Source organism: Panulirus ornatus, chromosome 30, assembly GCF_036320965.1.
Source record: "Panulirus ornatus isolate Po-2019 chromosome 30, ASM3632096v1, whole genome shotgun sequence".
Taxonomy (NCBI): domain Eukaryota; kingdom Metazoa; phylum Arthropoda; class Malacostraca; order Decapoda; family Palinuridae; genus Panulirus; species Panulirus ornatus.
Window position 1 is genome coordinate 7,294,706 of NC_092253.1, and position 17,795 is coordinate 7,312,500.

Here is a 17,795-nt window from a genome sequence, read left to right on the forward strand (position 1 = left end):
AACCTAACCTAACCTAACCTAACCTAACCTAACCTAACCTAACCTAACCTAACCTAACCTAACCTAACCTAACCTAACCTAACCTAACCTAACCTAACCTAACCTAACCTAACCTAACCTAACCTAACCTAACCTAACCTAACCTAACCTAACCTAACCTAACCTAACCTAACCTAACCTAACCTAACCTAACCTAACCTAACCTAACCTAACCTAACCTAACCTAACCTAACCTAACCTAACCTAACCTAACCTAACCTAACCTAACCTAACCTAACCTAACCTAACCTAACCTAACCTAACCTAACCTAACCTAACCTAACCTAACCTAACCTAACCTAACCTAACCTAACCTAACCTAACCTAACCTAACCTAACCTAACCTAACCTAACCTAACCTAACCTAACCTAACCTAACCTAACCTAACCTAACCTAACCTAACCTAACCTAACCTAACCTAACCTAACCTAGACCTAACCTAACCTAACCTAACCTAACCTAACCTAACCTAACCTAGCCTAGCCTAACCTAACCTAACCTAACCTAACCTAACCTAGCCTAGCCTAACCTAACCTAACCTAACCTAACCTAACCTAACCTAACCTAACCTAACCTAACCTAACCTAACCTAACCTAACCTAACCTAACCTAACCTAACCTAACCTAGCCTAACCTAACCTAACCTAACCTAACCTAACCTAGCCTAGCCTAGCCTAACCTAACCTAACCTAACCTAACCTAACCTAACCTAACCTAACCTAGCCTAGCCTAACCTAACCTAACCTAACCTAACCTAACCTAACCTAACCTAACCTAACCTAACCTAACCTAGCTTAGCCTAGCCTAACCTAACCAATAATGAAATAAACGGAAGTCACACACACACACACACACACACACACACACACACACACACACACACACACACACACACACTGCAAAAATGCGAAAACAACCACTAGGAAAAATAACAGACGGGAAGCCAAGGTTATTGTTAAAGTGGAGAGTTCAGGGATGAAGGACATACATATCTATATGATACAATCCAGCGTAATGAAACACCTCGTTAAGTAACTATCCGTCAAGGACTTTATACATTAGATCCACCTGTTGTAGAGTTGTAAGATGATTGTAGTAGAAAGAGTTGTAAGATTGTTGTTGTAGGGAAAAAGTTGTTAGAAAAGATTAATCTACAGTTCAGGGAGGACCCGGTATCCGGTTTTACCCCGAGCGAGGTCATCGGAAAGATGGATGTGGTCAGGTCAAGGTCAGATAGAGAGGAAGTGGGGAGGGGGGGTCAGGTGTACCCCTGGGGGTTACCTGGCCTCCCCCCCCCACTGTTTACAAAGGGCACGTGACCCCCATTCCATGTTTCCTCCAGCTGTTTATATATATATATATATATATATATATATATATATATATATATTTTCTTTTCTTTCAAACTATTCGCCATTTCCCGCGTTAGCGAGGTAGCGTTGAGAACAGAGGACTGGGCCTTGGAGGGAATATCCTCACCTGGCCCCCTTCTCTGTTCCTTGTTTTGGAAAATTAAAAAAAAAAACGAGAGGGGAAGATTTCCAGCCCCCCGCTCCCTCCCCTTTTAGTCGCCTTCTACGACACGCAGGGAATACGTGGGAAGTATTCTTTCTCCCCTATCCCCAGGGATAATATATATATATATATGAGACTGGAAATAGTAGGTCGAGAAGGAGTATATTTTATGGTATTTGAAAATGAATGATTTTGCTGGTCTTTGGAAACACACGACCCCGCCATCCTCTCCCGAGGCAGATGGATCCGAGCGAGTATTGTGAAGGTGATCACAACAGAGAGAGAGATAGATAGAGAGAGAGAGAGAGAGAGAGAGAGAGAGAGAGAGAGAGAGAGAGAGAGAGAGAGAGAGAGAGAGTAGAAGGAGGGAGGGGAAAAATGGATATATGTGCACAAGGTGAGTGAGGTCAGGTGAGTGAGGTGAGGTCAGGGGAGCACGTCATGCGTGGGGTCAACTGTGTGTGGCATTCGTAACCCAATCTGCGGCCTCCAGCCTTCACCTGTTGGGCCATTTACTAAATGAGTTCCCTGAGAGAGAGAGAGAGAGAGAGAGAGAGAGAGAGAGAGAGAGAGAGAGAGAGAGAGAGAGAGAAGAGAGAGAGAGAGACAGAGACAGACAGACAGACAGACAGACAGACAGACAGGCAGAGAGAGAGAGAGAAATAGATAGAAAGAGAAAGAGAGAAAGATAGAGAGAGAGAGAGAGAGAGAGAGAGAGAGAGAGAGAGAGAGAGAGAGAGAGAGAGAGAGACAGACAGACAGACAGACAGACAGACAGACAGAGAGAAATAAATAGAAAGAGAGAGAAAGATAGAGATAGATAGAGAGAGAGAGAGAGAGAGAGAGAGAGAGAGAGAGAGAGAGAGAGAACTCCCACCAGCGGTGAGGAAGTGGTACGTTCCCTTTAACGTGTATAATACAATCATCCCACCACGTGATACGTTCCCAATAGAAAGTGTATAATACAATACCCTCCCCCCCCACCAGGTGATACATTGCCCATAGAAAGTGTATAATACAGTAATATCCCTCCCTCTTCCCACCACCACGTAATACACTCCCAATAGAAAATGTATAATGCAATATCCTTACACCCCCCCCCCTTGATACATTCCCCATATAAAGTGTATAATACAATACCCCCCTCCCCCCACACACACTACCACCACCACGTGATACATCCATTCCCATGGAAGTGTATGATACGTGATGAATACATCGCACAGACGTGGTATACATCAGCTGGACGTTCTCGTCTTTCATACACTCAGAATACAACAGCGGGATGTGTGTATTCTCTCCCATACGCGAAATACAGCAGAATATTCTCTCCATACAATCCTGAGTTATTCGTATGTGTATTTACCGACCGGTCCCACTTGAAAATACATTGTCAACAACGCATGTGTTGTATATAGAAAAAAATGAATCCTCATGATTTTCATCAGACCTGATATTGTGGTTGTGATATTGTTGTGGTTGTGATATTGTTGTGGTTGTGATGTTATTGTGGTTGTGATGTTATTGTGGTTGTGATGTTATTGTGGTTGTGATGTTATTGTGGTTGTGATGTTTTTGTGGTTGTGATGGCATTTTTGTGGTAGCTATGTCCGGCGGGGGAGTGATGTGTGCGGTGCAAGATGTGGTAGTTGTAGTGGTGTGGTGTGGTAGTGGTGGTGGTGTTGTAGTGGTGGTGTGGTAGTAGTAGTGTTGTAGTGGTGGTGTGGTAGTGGTAGTGTGGTAGTGGTGGTGTGGTAGTGGTGATGTAGTAGTGGCAGTGTGATAGTGGTAGTGGTAGTGTGGTAGTGGTAGTGTGGTACTAGTAGTGTGTATAGTAGTGGTGGTGTGGTAGTGTTAGTGGCAGTGTGGTAGTAGTAGTGTGGTAGTAGTAGTGTGGTAGTGGTGGTGTGGTAGTGGTAGTGTGGTAGTGTTATGTGGTAGTGGTAGTGTGGTAGTGGTAGTGGTAGTGTGGTGGTGTGGTAGTGGTAGTGTGGTAGTGGTAGTGTGGTAGTGTGGTAGTGGTAGTGTGGTAGTGTGGTAGTGGTAGTGTGGTAGTGGTAGTGTGGTAGTGTGGTAGTGGTAGTGTGGTAGTGGTAGTGGTAGTGTGGTAGTGGTAGTGTGGTAGTGTGGTAGTGGTAGTGTGGTAGTGTGGTAGTGGTAGTGGTAGTGTGGTAGTGTGGTGGTGTGGTGCAGAAGACCTGTCGTGTGGTATTGATCCCCTTCCTCTGTGGTGGCTCAAACACGGCCTCTGACCATTAGCCACACACTTGTGTACCTCTCACTTCGGTAAACAATTTTCTGCTGGAGGGAAAGAAGTAAACAAGATAGAATATGTGAAATATATATATTCTCTCTCTCTCTCTCTCTCTCTCTCTCTCTCTCTCTCTCTCTCTCTCTCTCTCTCTCTCTCTCTCTCTCTCATCATCATCTGTTCCACACACACTCACACACACACTCTCCCTTCATCTCACACTCTCACACTCACACTCCCTTGTGTGGAATGAACTACCACCATTAGATGTGGTTAGGGCGAACAACTAATACCATTAGATGTTGTTAGATCTAACACTTACCATTAGATATTGAAGAGCAAACATTTACCATTTGGTCATCACGCCAGCGAGCGACGAAGTCAAACGTTATTATTACAGGAAAATGACAGCTGGGCAAATTACTTAATTACATTACTATCCAGTAAATAATCCTATTGCGAACCACGTATTTATTTATTCATTTATCTATTTATTCATTCGATTACTTATTTTTGCACTAAATGGCCTGAGTCTTTCCTCCACGGAGCAATCCAGAAGTTGGAATTATATGAGAAAGTGTTTCTTTTTCTAATCTGTCCTTTCCTATAGAATTTCCGTGTCAGTATACTCTCTCCATACTGTGTTGTGTTCCCCCCCTTTTATGGCTCCTTTGTGCCAGGGGTAATGATGGGGGGGGGGGGGGGGCCTTCTGCTGTACTGTCCTGTCTCCATCTATGGTGGTGGGGAGGGAGGAGCCTTCTGCTGTACTGTCCTGTCTCCATCTATGCTGGTGGGGGAGGGAGGAGCCTTCTGCTGTACTATCCTGTCTCCATCTATAGTGATGGATGGGGGAGGGAGGAGCCTTCTGCTGTACTATCCTGTCTCCATCTATAGTGGTGGGTAGGAGAGGTTAGCTTTCTGCTGTACTATCCTGTCTCCATCTATAGTGATGGATGGGGGAGGGAGGAGCCTTCTGCTGTACTATCCTGTCTCCATCTATAGTGGTGGGTAGGAGAGGTTAGCTTTCTGCTGTACTATCCTGTCTCCATCAGAATTTCCATCATCAGTCCTTCCCAAAGTACTCTCCCTCACATCTCTTCCATCTCCCCCTCCTCCATCATCTCCTCTCCTCCATCTCTGCCCTTCCTCCTCCCACACTCCTCCATCGTGCTATATGGCTCCATCAGCTATGATGATGAGAACTCTTCCCCTTCAGAAATCCAAGGCAGCCATGATCTCGCGCTGAGATGAGCCGAGATGAGGCGAGATGATGAGGCAAGATGAGCCGACCTCAATTATGTGAGATTGCTTGTCTCACCGAGCGAAGCAGATTGGCCCGAGGAAACATATATATATATATATATATATATATATATATATATATATATATATATATATATATATATATATATATATATATTATTTTTTCCTTTTTTCCTTTTTCTTTCTTTCCTCTCGCTCTTCAAAGAGGTTTTTTTTTCCCACGCCCGTGAGGATTCTCTCTCTCTCTCTCTCTCTCTCTCTCTCTCTCTCTCTCTCTCTCTCTCTCTCTCTCTCTCTCTCTGAAAACTGGACTGGCGTTGCAGGCCAGCGCTGTGCATCTGGACAGGAGCAGTGTTGAGGATGTGGCGCGCCAGAGGTGTGGTGTGTTTGTGGTTCGGGAAGATTTCTGTTACACGTCTGGAAAAGTGAAGTGTTGTACGTCTGGAAGCCAATTTTTGAGGGACGCGTTCCCGTTTTTCTTTTTTTTTTTTTATCATTATCCACACGGTAAAGAAAATTCGATATTTTAAAGATTTTAATTTCCAATTTTTATTCTAAAGATTTAAGACTTAATGTAAAAATTCGACATTTGTAAAATTTAACTTTTTAATTTCATTTCTAAAAATGTAAGATTTAATGTCAAAAAAAAAATCTACATTTTTAAAATTTTACTTTTCAATTTTTCGTTCTAAAAATTTATAAATTTAATTTAAAAATTATCCCAATATCATATTTTTTTCCTTCCTCTTCTTCCCCCTCAGAATCATCTAGCCTCCGCCACCTTCATACATCCAATATATAATATTTTTTTTTCTATGATATGCCAGGGCGGGTGTTATCCCCCCCCCCCCCCTCTCTTTCCCCCTTCCATCTTAAGAACTTAATTTTGGACGCCTCACCCGCCGCCAGACGAACGGCTAGGACTCCACAGACTGATAGGCACCACATTTTCTCTCCTGGGATGAAAAAAAAAAAAAAAGAGGAAAGAAAACGACGACCATAAACATTTCTCTCACCCACCCCTCCCTCCTCCTCCTCCTCCTCCTCCTCCTCCTCCTCCTCCTCCTCCTCCCCCTCCTCCCCCTCCTCCTCCTCCTCCCCCTCCTCCTCCCCCTCCTCCTCCTCCTCCTCCCACCTTCTCCTTACCTACCCTCCCCCCCCTTTCCCCCTCTATCCCCCCCACCCCTCTCTCGATGAAGACCCCTTTGTCTTCGTCCTAGAATATAAATACCCATATTTTTCCCCCCCCTCCCTCGTTTTCTGTAACAATATGGCGTCCCCATCGAAGTAACTCATCAGGGAAGTACTAGAGTGGATACATCCCCCATTTTCTATCGCTGAAAAGGTAAAAAAAAAAAGACCGGATTCCCATTTTTTGTTTTTTGTTTTTTTTTTTATCTGTAAACAGTCTGGGACGTGGTGTTCATTGTATTGTTTTTTGTTTGTTTGTTTGTTTGTTTGGAGAGATCGTTCATTGTGCTAGTGAAGGCGAACGAAAGGGAACGCTTTCAGCTCGCTCGTTCGAAGGCCTTCAATTTGTACGTTCGTGAGTTCAATTGAGAGAGTTCAATAGCATTTGATATGTGAGGTCATTTTTGTGTGTGAGTATATTGGTGTGTCTGTCTGTCTGTGTATCTTGCTGTCTATCTCTCTGTCTATCTGTCCGTCTGTCTGTCTGTTATTTTATTGTTCTCTATTTCTTGTTGTTATTTTCTCTTCTTTTTTTTTTTAATAATACTATTCATTTCATTAGTAATTTCTGATCATTTTTTTTTCGTGTCTAGAGCTTCCAGTGACGTAGAGTAAATGTGATGGAAGGGGCGCTTTTATTAGTACAACGAAAAGCGTTGGGGAGAAAGAATGGGGAAGGGGGAAAGAAGCGGGAAGAGGGAAGGAGGGACGATTATAACAAGAAGGAAGAAGAAATAGACTGAAGGGGAAACGAAACCCCCCATCCCCATCATTACATGATGGGGAGAAGTATAGCATGAAGGACCCATGCAGAGATGGGATATTTAGTTAGGTTGAGTCGTTATTAAGTGCACGACCTGAAGGAGGGTTGTGGCTTCCCCTGGGGCAGCTGCTGTCTACAACCTACTGACACGGAGGGTTGTTATAAGATGGTGCCGGCCATCACTACAACACTCAGGAGGGTTGTGGCTTCCCCTGGGGTGGCTGCTGTCTACAACCTACTGACACGGAGGGTTGTATGTGATGGTGCCACGCGCCACTTCAACAACCCCTGCGTCAGGAGGGGGCGTGGTGCTTACCCTCGGGTCAGAGATACAGCGCCGCGCCTCATGAGTTCGAGTGACTGATTGCTCTTCCACGCTGTCAGACGAAGTGCTTGGACACACACACATACACACACACACACACACACACACACACGCGCGCGCGCGCGCATGGCGAGCTACGAGTAAACAGACGTGCATGGGAGTGAATGTTGCTGTTGTTGTTATTGTTGTTGTTTTTGTTTATGTAGTATCTTGTGTGATGTGGTAGCCGAGGATACACCGTTCACAAGCGACAAGCGTAGAAAACGAAAGAAAGAAAAAAGAAAGAAAGAAAGAAAGAAAGAAATATGGGTTAAGATTTGAAAGCCACAGGAGCATTTTATCCACTAGTAACGCGTGTGTGTGTGTGTGTGTGTGTGTGTGTGTGTATACACACCGTCGTAAAGTTAGGGAGGCGGGACACCCACTTACAAACTTTAGCTTTGCTGCTGTGTAGCGAGCGAGACTAAGGTGTTGACGGAGAGAATATAGAGAATCTAACCCTTTTAGCTGCGGAGGAGAGATAATCCCCTCCCCCCCCCATTGCTGCCCCTTAACCCCCCCCCCCCTCCAACACTTCTGTTCAACGAGAGATGGTGACGACCGACCCCCCCCCCCCCCACGTCATGTAGAAGGATTAGCGTTGCTGACCATGAATCACTCACGGAACACCCCACCCCCCCACTCCCACCCAGGTGCATAGCCCCCCCTGCCCCCCTTTCTCCGTCTGGGTTCGAATCCTGGCCCTCAGCTTTCGTTACCGCAGGGAAGGTGTTTCATCTCCCCCTGAGAGAGAGAGAGAGAGAGAGAGAGAGAGAGAGAGAGAGAGAGAGAGAGAGAGAGAGAGAGATGAAAGCATCATCCCAGTGGGTGAAGGAGGACGCAGCTGTAGCAGGGGTGATGGTGACATGGGGTCGAAGTTACAATAATGCAGGAGGCTCCAGGGAAACACCACAGACGAGGTGCGGGCGGGTGGCTCCCTGCAGCGGGCGGGCGGGCGGGCGGGCGGGCTTTGGGTGTTGGTGGAGGTGGAGGAGGTGGAGGAGGAGGTGTTGGTGTTGGAGGAGGAGGGTGGGTGTGTGTGGGGCGTCCACGTTTGATGTCGTCCCTCCAGCACACTGGGACTAATGCTTCACTGATCCAGAGAAATACATCCCACACAATACACTCGGCAAGATTTGGGCGAATATTTACGTATGTTCGAGTATGTGTGTATATAGTGTGTGTATAGACTGTGTTTGATCACGCCTATTTGTATGTGTATGTGTATACAATGTGTATTCTGTGTGCTTGATTACGTCAAATGTATTTGTATGTGTATACAATGTATGTGTATGTGTATATAATGTATATAGAGTGTGTTTGATTACGCCCATTTGTATGTGTATGTGTGTGTATTATATGGATAGAGTGTGTTTGATTACGCCTATTTGTATGCGTATGTATATATTATGTGTATAGAGTGTGTTTGATTACGCTTATTTGTATGTGTATGTGTATATAATGTATATAGAGTGTGTTTGATTACCCCTATTTTTATGTGTATGTGTGTATTGAGTGTGTTTGATTACACCTATTTCTATGTGTATGTGTATATAATGTGTATAGGGTGTGTTCAGTTGCCTTCACTTATTGGTGTATTGTGTATATAATGTGTTCAGAATGTCTTTTATTACGTTAACTTGCATGTGTATGTGTATAGTGTATAGAGAGTATGTATCATTACATTGACACCCATGTGTATGCGTACATAATGTGTATAGAATGTGTTTGATTACGTTTCCTTGTATGTATATGCAATGTGTATAGTGTGTTGAATTACCTTTCCTGGTATGTATATGTGTATATAATGTGTATAGAGTGTGTATGATTACTTTTCCTTCCATGTGTGTGTTTTTCATGCGTATTTTTTGTGTGTGTGTGGAATTACATTTGCATATGAATGTGTGTGGGTTATAGATTTCAATTAAAAAAAAAGCTAAAATATTTCTATATAGACAGTTTTGTTGTATGGTTTACCTATTGCAAATAGACCCAAATTTTCACTCTTTCTCTTTCTTCATTTCTTTCTTTCTCTCTTTCTTTGTTTCATGCTCAAGCGATGTTTAAGATTAGAGTTAGTACTGATAATGAACTCCAGGCGTTTGTTTGTTTGTTTGTTTGTGTGTGTGTGTGTGGGGGGGGGTATATTTGTGCATTTCATGACTGCATTCGTGTGGATGTGTTTTATGTGAATATGTGTATCTATGATCACTTATTTGTAATTAAACATTTGTACGGTACGGGAAGGGATTCCTATACGCGTCTGTGCATATATATATATATATATATATATATATATATATATATATATATATATATATATATATATATATATATATATATCTATATATATATATATATATATATATATATATATATATATATATATATATATATATATATGAAGAGATCACCATTGAGCGCGTGATCAAGTAAATTCCTCTCTTCCCACGAAGGAATGAAACAAGATAAGTTCCTAAGTGCACTTTCGTGTAATGATCACATCATCAGGGGAGACACAAGATGATGTGATTATAACACGAAAGTGCACTTGGGAACTTATCGCGTTTCATTTCCCCGTAAGAAAGGAATATATATATATATATATATATATATATATATATATATATATATATATATATATATATATATATATATATATAACAACTTCTCTGAAGTTCAGTGATTCCTCCTACCCAACAGTCGTCTGTGCTACACGTTAGGGAGTTCGGCCATCATCTCCTGATGTCATTTTAATGTTCACCAAGATGGGAACCTCTCATCAAATGGTCATCTACCCGAGCCTTAATGACATACAAGTCCTTCTTTTTCTTTTCTTCTTTTCTTTTCTGTGGAGAAATACATTTTTTTTTTAGGTAAGGCAAAATGACTTTCTCAATCACTAGGATGACGAAAAAAAAAATATTATCTATACCTTCATTATCGTCCTGGATGAATTACATTGATGGCATGTAATTATTCCCCCCTGAGGAGATTATATAATTGTATTTGTGTCGAAGAATTATTTTTTTGATTTCTTGTATTGGAGGAAATTCTGGTTTTCATGTTATAGACAATGGTAGGTTCTGTTGTGCTACAGAGTTTAAGCTGCGTTCCTCTGTGTCACAGTTAAAGGTGCGTTAAGTGAGTAGACAGACACAGAGAAGTTGAGGGACACTGACACTGTATATAAGAAACTGTTCGCCATTTCCCGGAATAGCGAGGTAGCGTCGGGTACAGACGAAGATCGGCCTGATTTGTCCACATCCACTCTCTGTCTGTCATGTATGATACATCAGAACCAGTGTCCCCTTCTATCCACGGCTAAGCCTCTCCCTGCTTAACCCCCTAGCCCTTCATATGTCCTGATTCAGCTCAGTGACAGCACGTCGTCCCCTGTATACCACAACGCTCCTATTTGTTCTATCCCATGCACGCCTCTCACCCTCCTCAATGCTCAGGCTCCAATAACTTTAGAGTCTCATAATTCCCATCCTTTCTTCCCCTCTTCCACTTCCTCCCACCCTCCAGTCATGACCACGTCCATCCACTTATTCATTCCCTCGTCACTCATCCTCTCCGAATGCATAAACCACTTCAGAACACCCCGGTCAGCTCTTTGCGCCATACACCGCTTCCAAACCACCCACACGTCTCTATCACATTGTTCTTTCCCCCCCTCTTGATCCACCCGCCCGTCTCACTTAGCTGCCTAGCAACACTTCCACCATCGTCCGTCCTCATGCGATCAGGGAGTCCAAAGACTCGAACCCATACAGCACCGTCGAGACTCCTAGACCATCAGAAACACACACACACCCATCTTTTCCCTCGCGGTCAGCAGTAGCAGCCAACACCTCAGACTTCTCTCTCTCTCTCTCTCTCTCTCTCTCTCTCTCTCTCTCTCTCTCTCTCTCTCTCTCTCTCTCTCACACCGATCCTGACACATCTCCCCCTCCCTCAGTATGACACAGACTCCTGTCAAGCCAGACATACCCCGATCCCCGCCATACTGATCATCTCCCACACGCCAGGTGACAGCCTCATCAACGACCCAATTAGGTAATTAACTAATTACCTCCCTCCTCCTCCCTCTCCTCTCTCCCCAGAAGGCCAATCTGGGGGTCTGATTGGCCAATTTAGGTGACTCTCGAGTGAGCATTTTCCGTCTATTTCTAAGAAGTCTAGATTGGATGCTCACTGTGTAGGAAATGGTGTCATTATTATTATCATCATTATTATTATTATTATTATTATTATTATTATTATTACTACTACTACTACTACTACTACTACTACTACTACTACTACTGCTACTACTACTACTACTACTATTATCATTATTCATATCATTATCATAATGTTACCATATTCATTGATTTCATTATTGCTACTATTATTATAATTATCATTATTACTATTATCATTATCAGTATTATTATTGTTATTATCATCATTTTTATTATCATCATTATTTGATATCTAGTCTCCTCATTGGACTATCTATTCATCGCTACCCCTTCACCAAAATCGTGTGAAGGAAACAGAAATAAAAAGGGAAGTGAAGATGAAGAATAATATGGTGATGAGGCGTAGCAAAGAGATGAGACAGAATGAGTCAGTGTGAATGAGGAGTGAGTGATGGATGAGGAGTGCATGGCTAGCTGCCAGGGGGAACTGTGGTGGCTGAAATGACCCCACAGGGAGGGAGAGAGAGAGAGAGAGAGAGAGAGAGAGAGAGAGAGAGAGAGAGAGAGAGAGAGAGAGCTCAGACCAATAGGCAATTAGAAATAGGTCTTGATAGACGCACAGCCAATTACACACACAGACAATATACACACACACACACACACACACATACTACACACACACACACACACACACACACACACACACACACACACAGCCAATAAAACCGAAAAAAAAAGAAAACAAGAAAAATTTACTCTCGAAACTTCTATCTTTTTTACGTAATGATTCTCGCTCCAGTACCCTGGAAGTCAGCCCACTCACCAACCCACCACCACAGCCCACTCACAAACCCATCAGCCCACCACCACAATCTCGCCACCACTACTACCACCACCCTACCACCACTACCACCACCCTACCACCACCACCACCACAATCCTCTCACACGGCCTCATTCCCGTGCAATCAGTCTCCTTCCAGAAAGTCTCCCCAGCTGGCCTTTTGCATACATCTATTCTCCCCTCCCCTCTCCATCCCGAAACTACGTAAGATGGCCCCTCGAGGCCCTCTGGTTGTTGGGTGGTTAGGTGGGTCGGTGTCCTGGTTGGGTAAGGGATCACGAAGAAGGGGAGGGGAGGGGAGTGAGTGTGTGGAGGGGGGGAGGGGAGTGAGTGTGTGTGTGTGAGGGGTGAGGGTGGGGTGAGGGTAAAACGTTCCTCCCCAATAATGCAGGTCAAAGGGTGTATAGATTATCGGGATTAGGAGGTGATGGGGAGGGGAGGAAGGGGAGGAATGGGGAGGGGTAGAAATGATGATGATGATGCGTGGTGGTGGAGGCAGAAGGGGGAGAGAAGGAGGAGGAGGAGGGAGTGGAGGGGGAGGAGAGAGAGGAGGGGTAAGGGTTAGAGAGAGAGAGAGAGAGAGAGAGAGAGAGAGAGAGAGAGAGAGAGAGAGAGAGAGAGGAGGGTCTGAGGGGTAAGGGGTGTGGGGTGGGGGAGTGGGAGTGGGGGGGTAGGGAGAACCCCCTCCTCGTCAGGTCATACGTCTTTGCGGGAGCGCGACAGGCGAACCGCTGGGTTCGAGTCTGGCTAAGTTATCGTGGTAATGAAGACGATTTTTTTTTTGTTTTGTTTTTCGTTGTGTGTTGTGGTTGTGTGGCAAGAGCGATTGCTGCCAGTTGTAACCCCCCCCCCCCCGGACGGGCGATATATTCGGATCGTACCGACGTATGTACATATATATATATATATATATATATATATATATATATTAGGGCAGAGGGACAGGTTAGTTGGGGTTTGATTTGAATGGATACAATTTGGAAGAAATAGTGTTTTAAATACCTGTGAGTGGACTGGTAGCCAGTAGAACCAACCATAGGAGCAAAAGGTGGGTGAGTGGGCGAAGGTTATTGAAGTATTGAGGAGTGTGTGGAAAGAGAGGTCGTCATGTGGGAGGAATATAGATGATGATGTAAGGAGGACGATGGATGTGTTGAAAATGAAATGTATAAGGACAATATGTGGTGTGAGGTGATGTGATCGAGTAAGTAATAAAAGGGTAAGAGAGATGTGTGGTAATAAAAAGAGTGTGATTTAGAGAGCTGACGAGTGTGAAGAAATGGTTTGGACATATGGAGAGAAGAAATGAGGAAAGGTTGAGAAAGAGGATACGTGTGTTGAAAGTAGAGGGGAAAAGGAGAAGCAAGGGACTAAACTGGAGATGGAAGTTTGTAAGGAAAAATAACTTAAGTGATCAGAGCCTGAACATGCAGGAAAGCGAAATGTGTTCACGGGACAGAGCTTATTGGAACGATGTGGCTTATAGAGAGCGAAATGTCGTCAATGGACTGAAAAAAGCACGTGAAGGAGCCTGGATAAACCATGGAAAGGTCTGCGAGGTCTAGTGGTGGGTAGGTGGCTGTCGTTTAGGTGTCCTACACATGACAGCTAAGCGAGGTGAGCAAATCCCGCTTGTCTTCGTTTGTCCCAAGCGCTACCTCGTTAACGTGGGGAACGGCGGACAATATATGTGTATGTATATATGTATATATGTATATATATATGTATATATATATATATATATATATATATGTATATGTATGTGCTGGAAATGAGATGTTTGAGGACAATGTGTGGTGTGAGGTGGTTTGATCGAGTAAGTAACGTAAGGGTAAGAGAGATGTGTGGAAATAAAAAGAGCGTGGTTGAGAGAGCAGAAGAGGGTGTTTTGAAATGGTTTGGGCACATGGAGAGAATGAGTGAGGAAAGATTGACCAAGAGGATATATGTGTCGGAGGTGGAGGGAACGAGGAGAAGAGGGAGACCAAATTGGAGGTGGAAAGATGGAGTGAAAAAGATTTTGTGTGATCGGGGCCTGAACATGCAGGAGGGTGAAAGGAGGGCAAAGAATAGAGTGAATTGGAGCGATGTTGTATACCGGGGTTGACGTGCTGTCAGTGGATTGAATCAGGGCATGTGAAGCGTCTGGGGTAAACCATGGAAAGCTGTGTAGGTATGTATATTTGCGTGTGTGGACGTATGTATATACATGTGTATGGGGGTGGGTTGGGCCATTTCTTTCGTCTGTTTCCTTGCGCTACCTCGCAAACGCGGGAGACAGCGACACAGCAAAAAAAAAAAAAAAAAAAAAAAAAAAAAAATATATATATATATATATATATATATATATATATATATATATATATATATATATATATATATTACACACAGACAGACACATGTACGTATATGTTAGATACAGGCAGTAGACAGACAGAGAGACACGTATATATATATATATATATATATATATATATATATATATATTACATACAGACACACAGGCATGTGTACATATGTATTACAGTATTACAGACAGACAGACACATGTACATATTACACGGGACAGCAGGGGCCTAATTGGCCTGTACTGAGGGTTGCTTGCTCAAGCACCAGTGAGTCTCTATATACTTCTGTCTCGTTACTAACAACTTATCAGGAGAATTGACCAACTAACACAGCTAACGTGTTCGTGAATGAGTCTTGAATGTTTTGGCTGCGAGAGCAGCAGTATTAGGAGCAGAAGCAGTAACAGCAGGAGCAGTAACAGCAGGAGCAGTAACAGCAGGAGTAACAGTAGCAGTAATAGCTGTAGTAACAGCAGCAGAAGCAGCGGAAGTAGTAACAGCAGGAGGCAGTTTGTTACCAGTTTCCAATGACACCAAAATGGTCAAGAAGAATTTCCCGTCATTAATGTAAAAAAAAAAATATTTTTTTTCTCCCCTTTGAATTTATTGGCCATTATTCCTGCTCACAAGATCCATGAGTGTGTTTACAGGATCCAGGTGTCTGCTTCGTAACTTTGAGTTGTCCCAGGGGGTCGAAGTTCACAAAATTTTTTTTTAGTGTGGAGACCTTGAAGAAAAGTTCCATGAAGTCAGTGAAGGAAGATTTTTTTTTTTCCTTTTTTTCCTTTTCTACATCTGGGCAGAAAAAGAGTTTTTTTTACACTCCTTTTTTTTTCAAAAAATAAAAACTCGTTGTCTTTCACCACCTGACTTGCTTTTTAAGGTTTTCCCATTACCTTTGTTGCTCTTCTCTGGACACTGTCGAAGCCCTGCCTTCATCGAGTCAAACGCTCTTGAAGACTAAGGGGGATTGGATCAGTGGAATATGGCACAGAGGAGGATTGTAGTCCACATGCTTTAGGATCTGATCTTCCTCATATGTCTTTCCTCAAGGGTCAGTATTGTCCCTGATGATTCATGTTTAGCACTGAAGTCACCTGAAATGGATTCACTTTGGAGTGGTGGCCATTTACAGCTTAAAGGATTTGAAATCTATATCCACGATGATTCTAAAGATACTTCTATTCCACTTCTGAGAATAATCTTTTCAAATGTCTTCAATTCGTTTCAGTACTTCCATAATGTATCACACCTTTACACTTGTCTAGTGTGTTTCATTTGCCATTTTTTTTCGATGATTCTATGATAATTCCCAGATATATCACCTCACTTCCCATTTTCGTACCGTTTTGGAAAACGCTAAAGCCTTATTCTAGATGATATGTATAGATATAGTTATAATTGGGACAAGGATTGAAGCTAAAGATACACAGTAAGTTACACCGAAGAATTTAAAATCATTTCTCTCCTTAACAGTACAAGTTATTTCGTACTAACCAATTTTATATATTTTCTTAAACCCATCCAGACTTAAGGTCCAATATCGTCGGATTATATATCACTTAATGATCTTTAGTGTTGATCTTGATCCAGTATCTATCGAAATAAAAGTTTCTGCATGACACCAAAGTCCACATTCTGTTTTCTATCTGTTTCCTATGAATACAGAAAACGGGATGTGTTCTCCCGGAGACCACAGTGATTAACTCCATATCCACCGTGATCAATGGAGTCTTATCCTGATTAATGATGACCTCCCCCTCCCATCCCCTACCCTCCCCTCAATTAGTGCTGAGGTCAAGGGTGATTAGAGGCTATGATCTCAATGGTGATTACCTTGTTACACCAGCCGTATGGAGGAATGACACTTGCGAAAACTCGCCAACGGTCGGTCAACCTCCCCATCTGCTCATTGGTCACTGGGTTTGACCTCCACCCCCCCCAACCAATGACAACAGTTTTATAAGCCATCTGGCTCGTTAACCTGTCCTGTGTAATTACCTCTTTGGCAAACAACCCCCCCGGAGGTGACAGGGTCATTCCGGTCCATTGCACGTGTTTGGGCGTTAATGTCGTGGTGTCTTGATGAATGAATTGCCCTATTATGTAGTTAACGAAGGATCTCGGGTATATACAGGTCTTTATTTTTTTTTTAGTTCCAGTTAGCCAATCATCTTCCTCCTCCTCCTCCTTAACCTCCTCCTCCTCCTCCTCCTCCTCAACCTCCTCCTCCTCCTCCACCTCCTCCTCCTCAACCTCCTCCTCAACCTCCTCCTCTTCCTCAACCTCTGTGCCACAGCATAGATTCCCATGTGTTTCCCTGGTACGTGTGGATGGAAGGAGTCCTCTGGGGCACAGAGGGAATTATAGGCTTTTTTATACAGACTTCGATCCCCTGATGTGAAGAAAAAGGGGGACGGATAGATAATGGTCCAATGATCTTCCTATTATGTCCCGTATGTCACCTACGTTTCTTTACAGTATTCGTAAACGCTCATTTGAGCTATATGTGTGTGTGTGTGTGTGTGTGTGTGTGTGTGTGTGTGTGTGTGTGTGTGTGTGTGTGTGTGTGTGTGTTTTACCTTTTTTCTATGGCACAATCTTCGTTCCATTCGTTCCTTCCCCCCCTCCCCCCCAATCACTCCAGTCATGGCCATTTTTCACAATTCTTCGTTATCTTTATCTGCTTCGAAGGTTATCTGTGTGTGTCTCTCCCCCAGTTGGTTCTGTGCACGACCGAGATGGCTGTCCTGTATCCAGTCAGCCACATACGCAGTTGAATGAGTCTGCAAGACCACCATGAGATGTATACAAGAATGTATACATGTTTACAGATGTATAGACTCATTGTGAGAGAGTGGATTCACATTACCACACACACACACACACACACACACACACGCCTCAGACGACCCTCCCTAAAATATCTCTCTCTCCTCCTTCTTAAGCCTTAGAGAACGTAAGATTTAAAGTTCCCTAAAGGAGAAAGACTTAAAATCCATCATAGAAATTCTGTAATTAAAATC

The 17,795-nt window shown here is 43.3% G+C and overlaps 1 protein-coding gene across 1 annotated transcript in view; it reads left to right on the plus strand.

Annotated features, from left to right (window-relative positions):
* Positions 1 to 17,795, plus strand: part of LOC139758369 (uncharacterized) — a 402,449-nt gene that overhangs the window by 16,585 nt on the left and 368,069 nt on the right. The gene's annotated exons all lie outside the window — the stretch shown is intronic.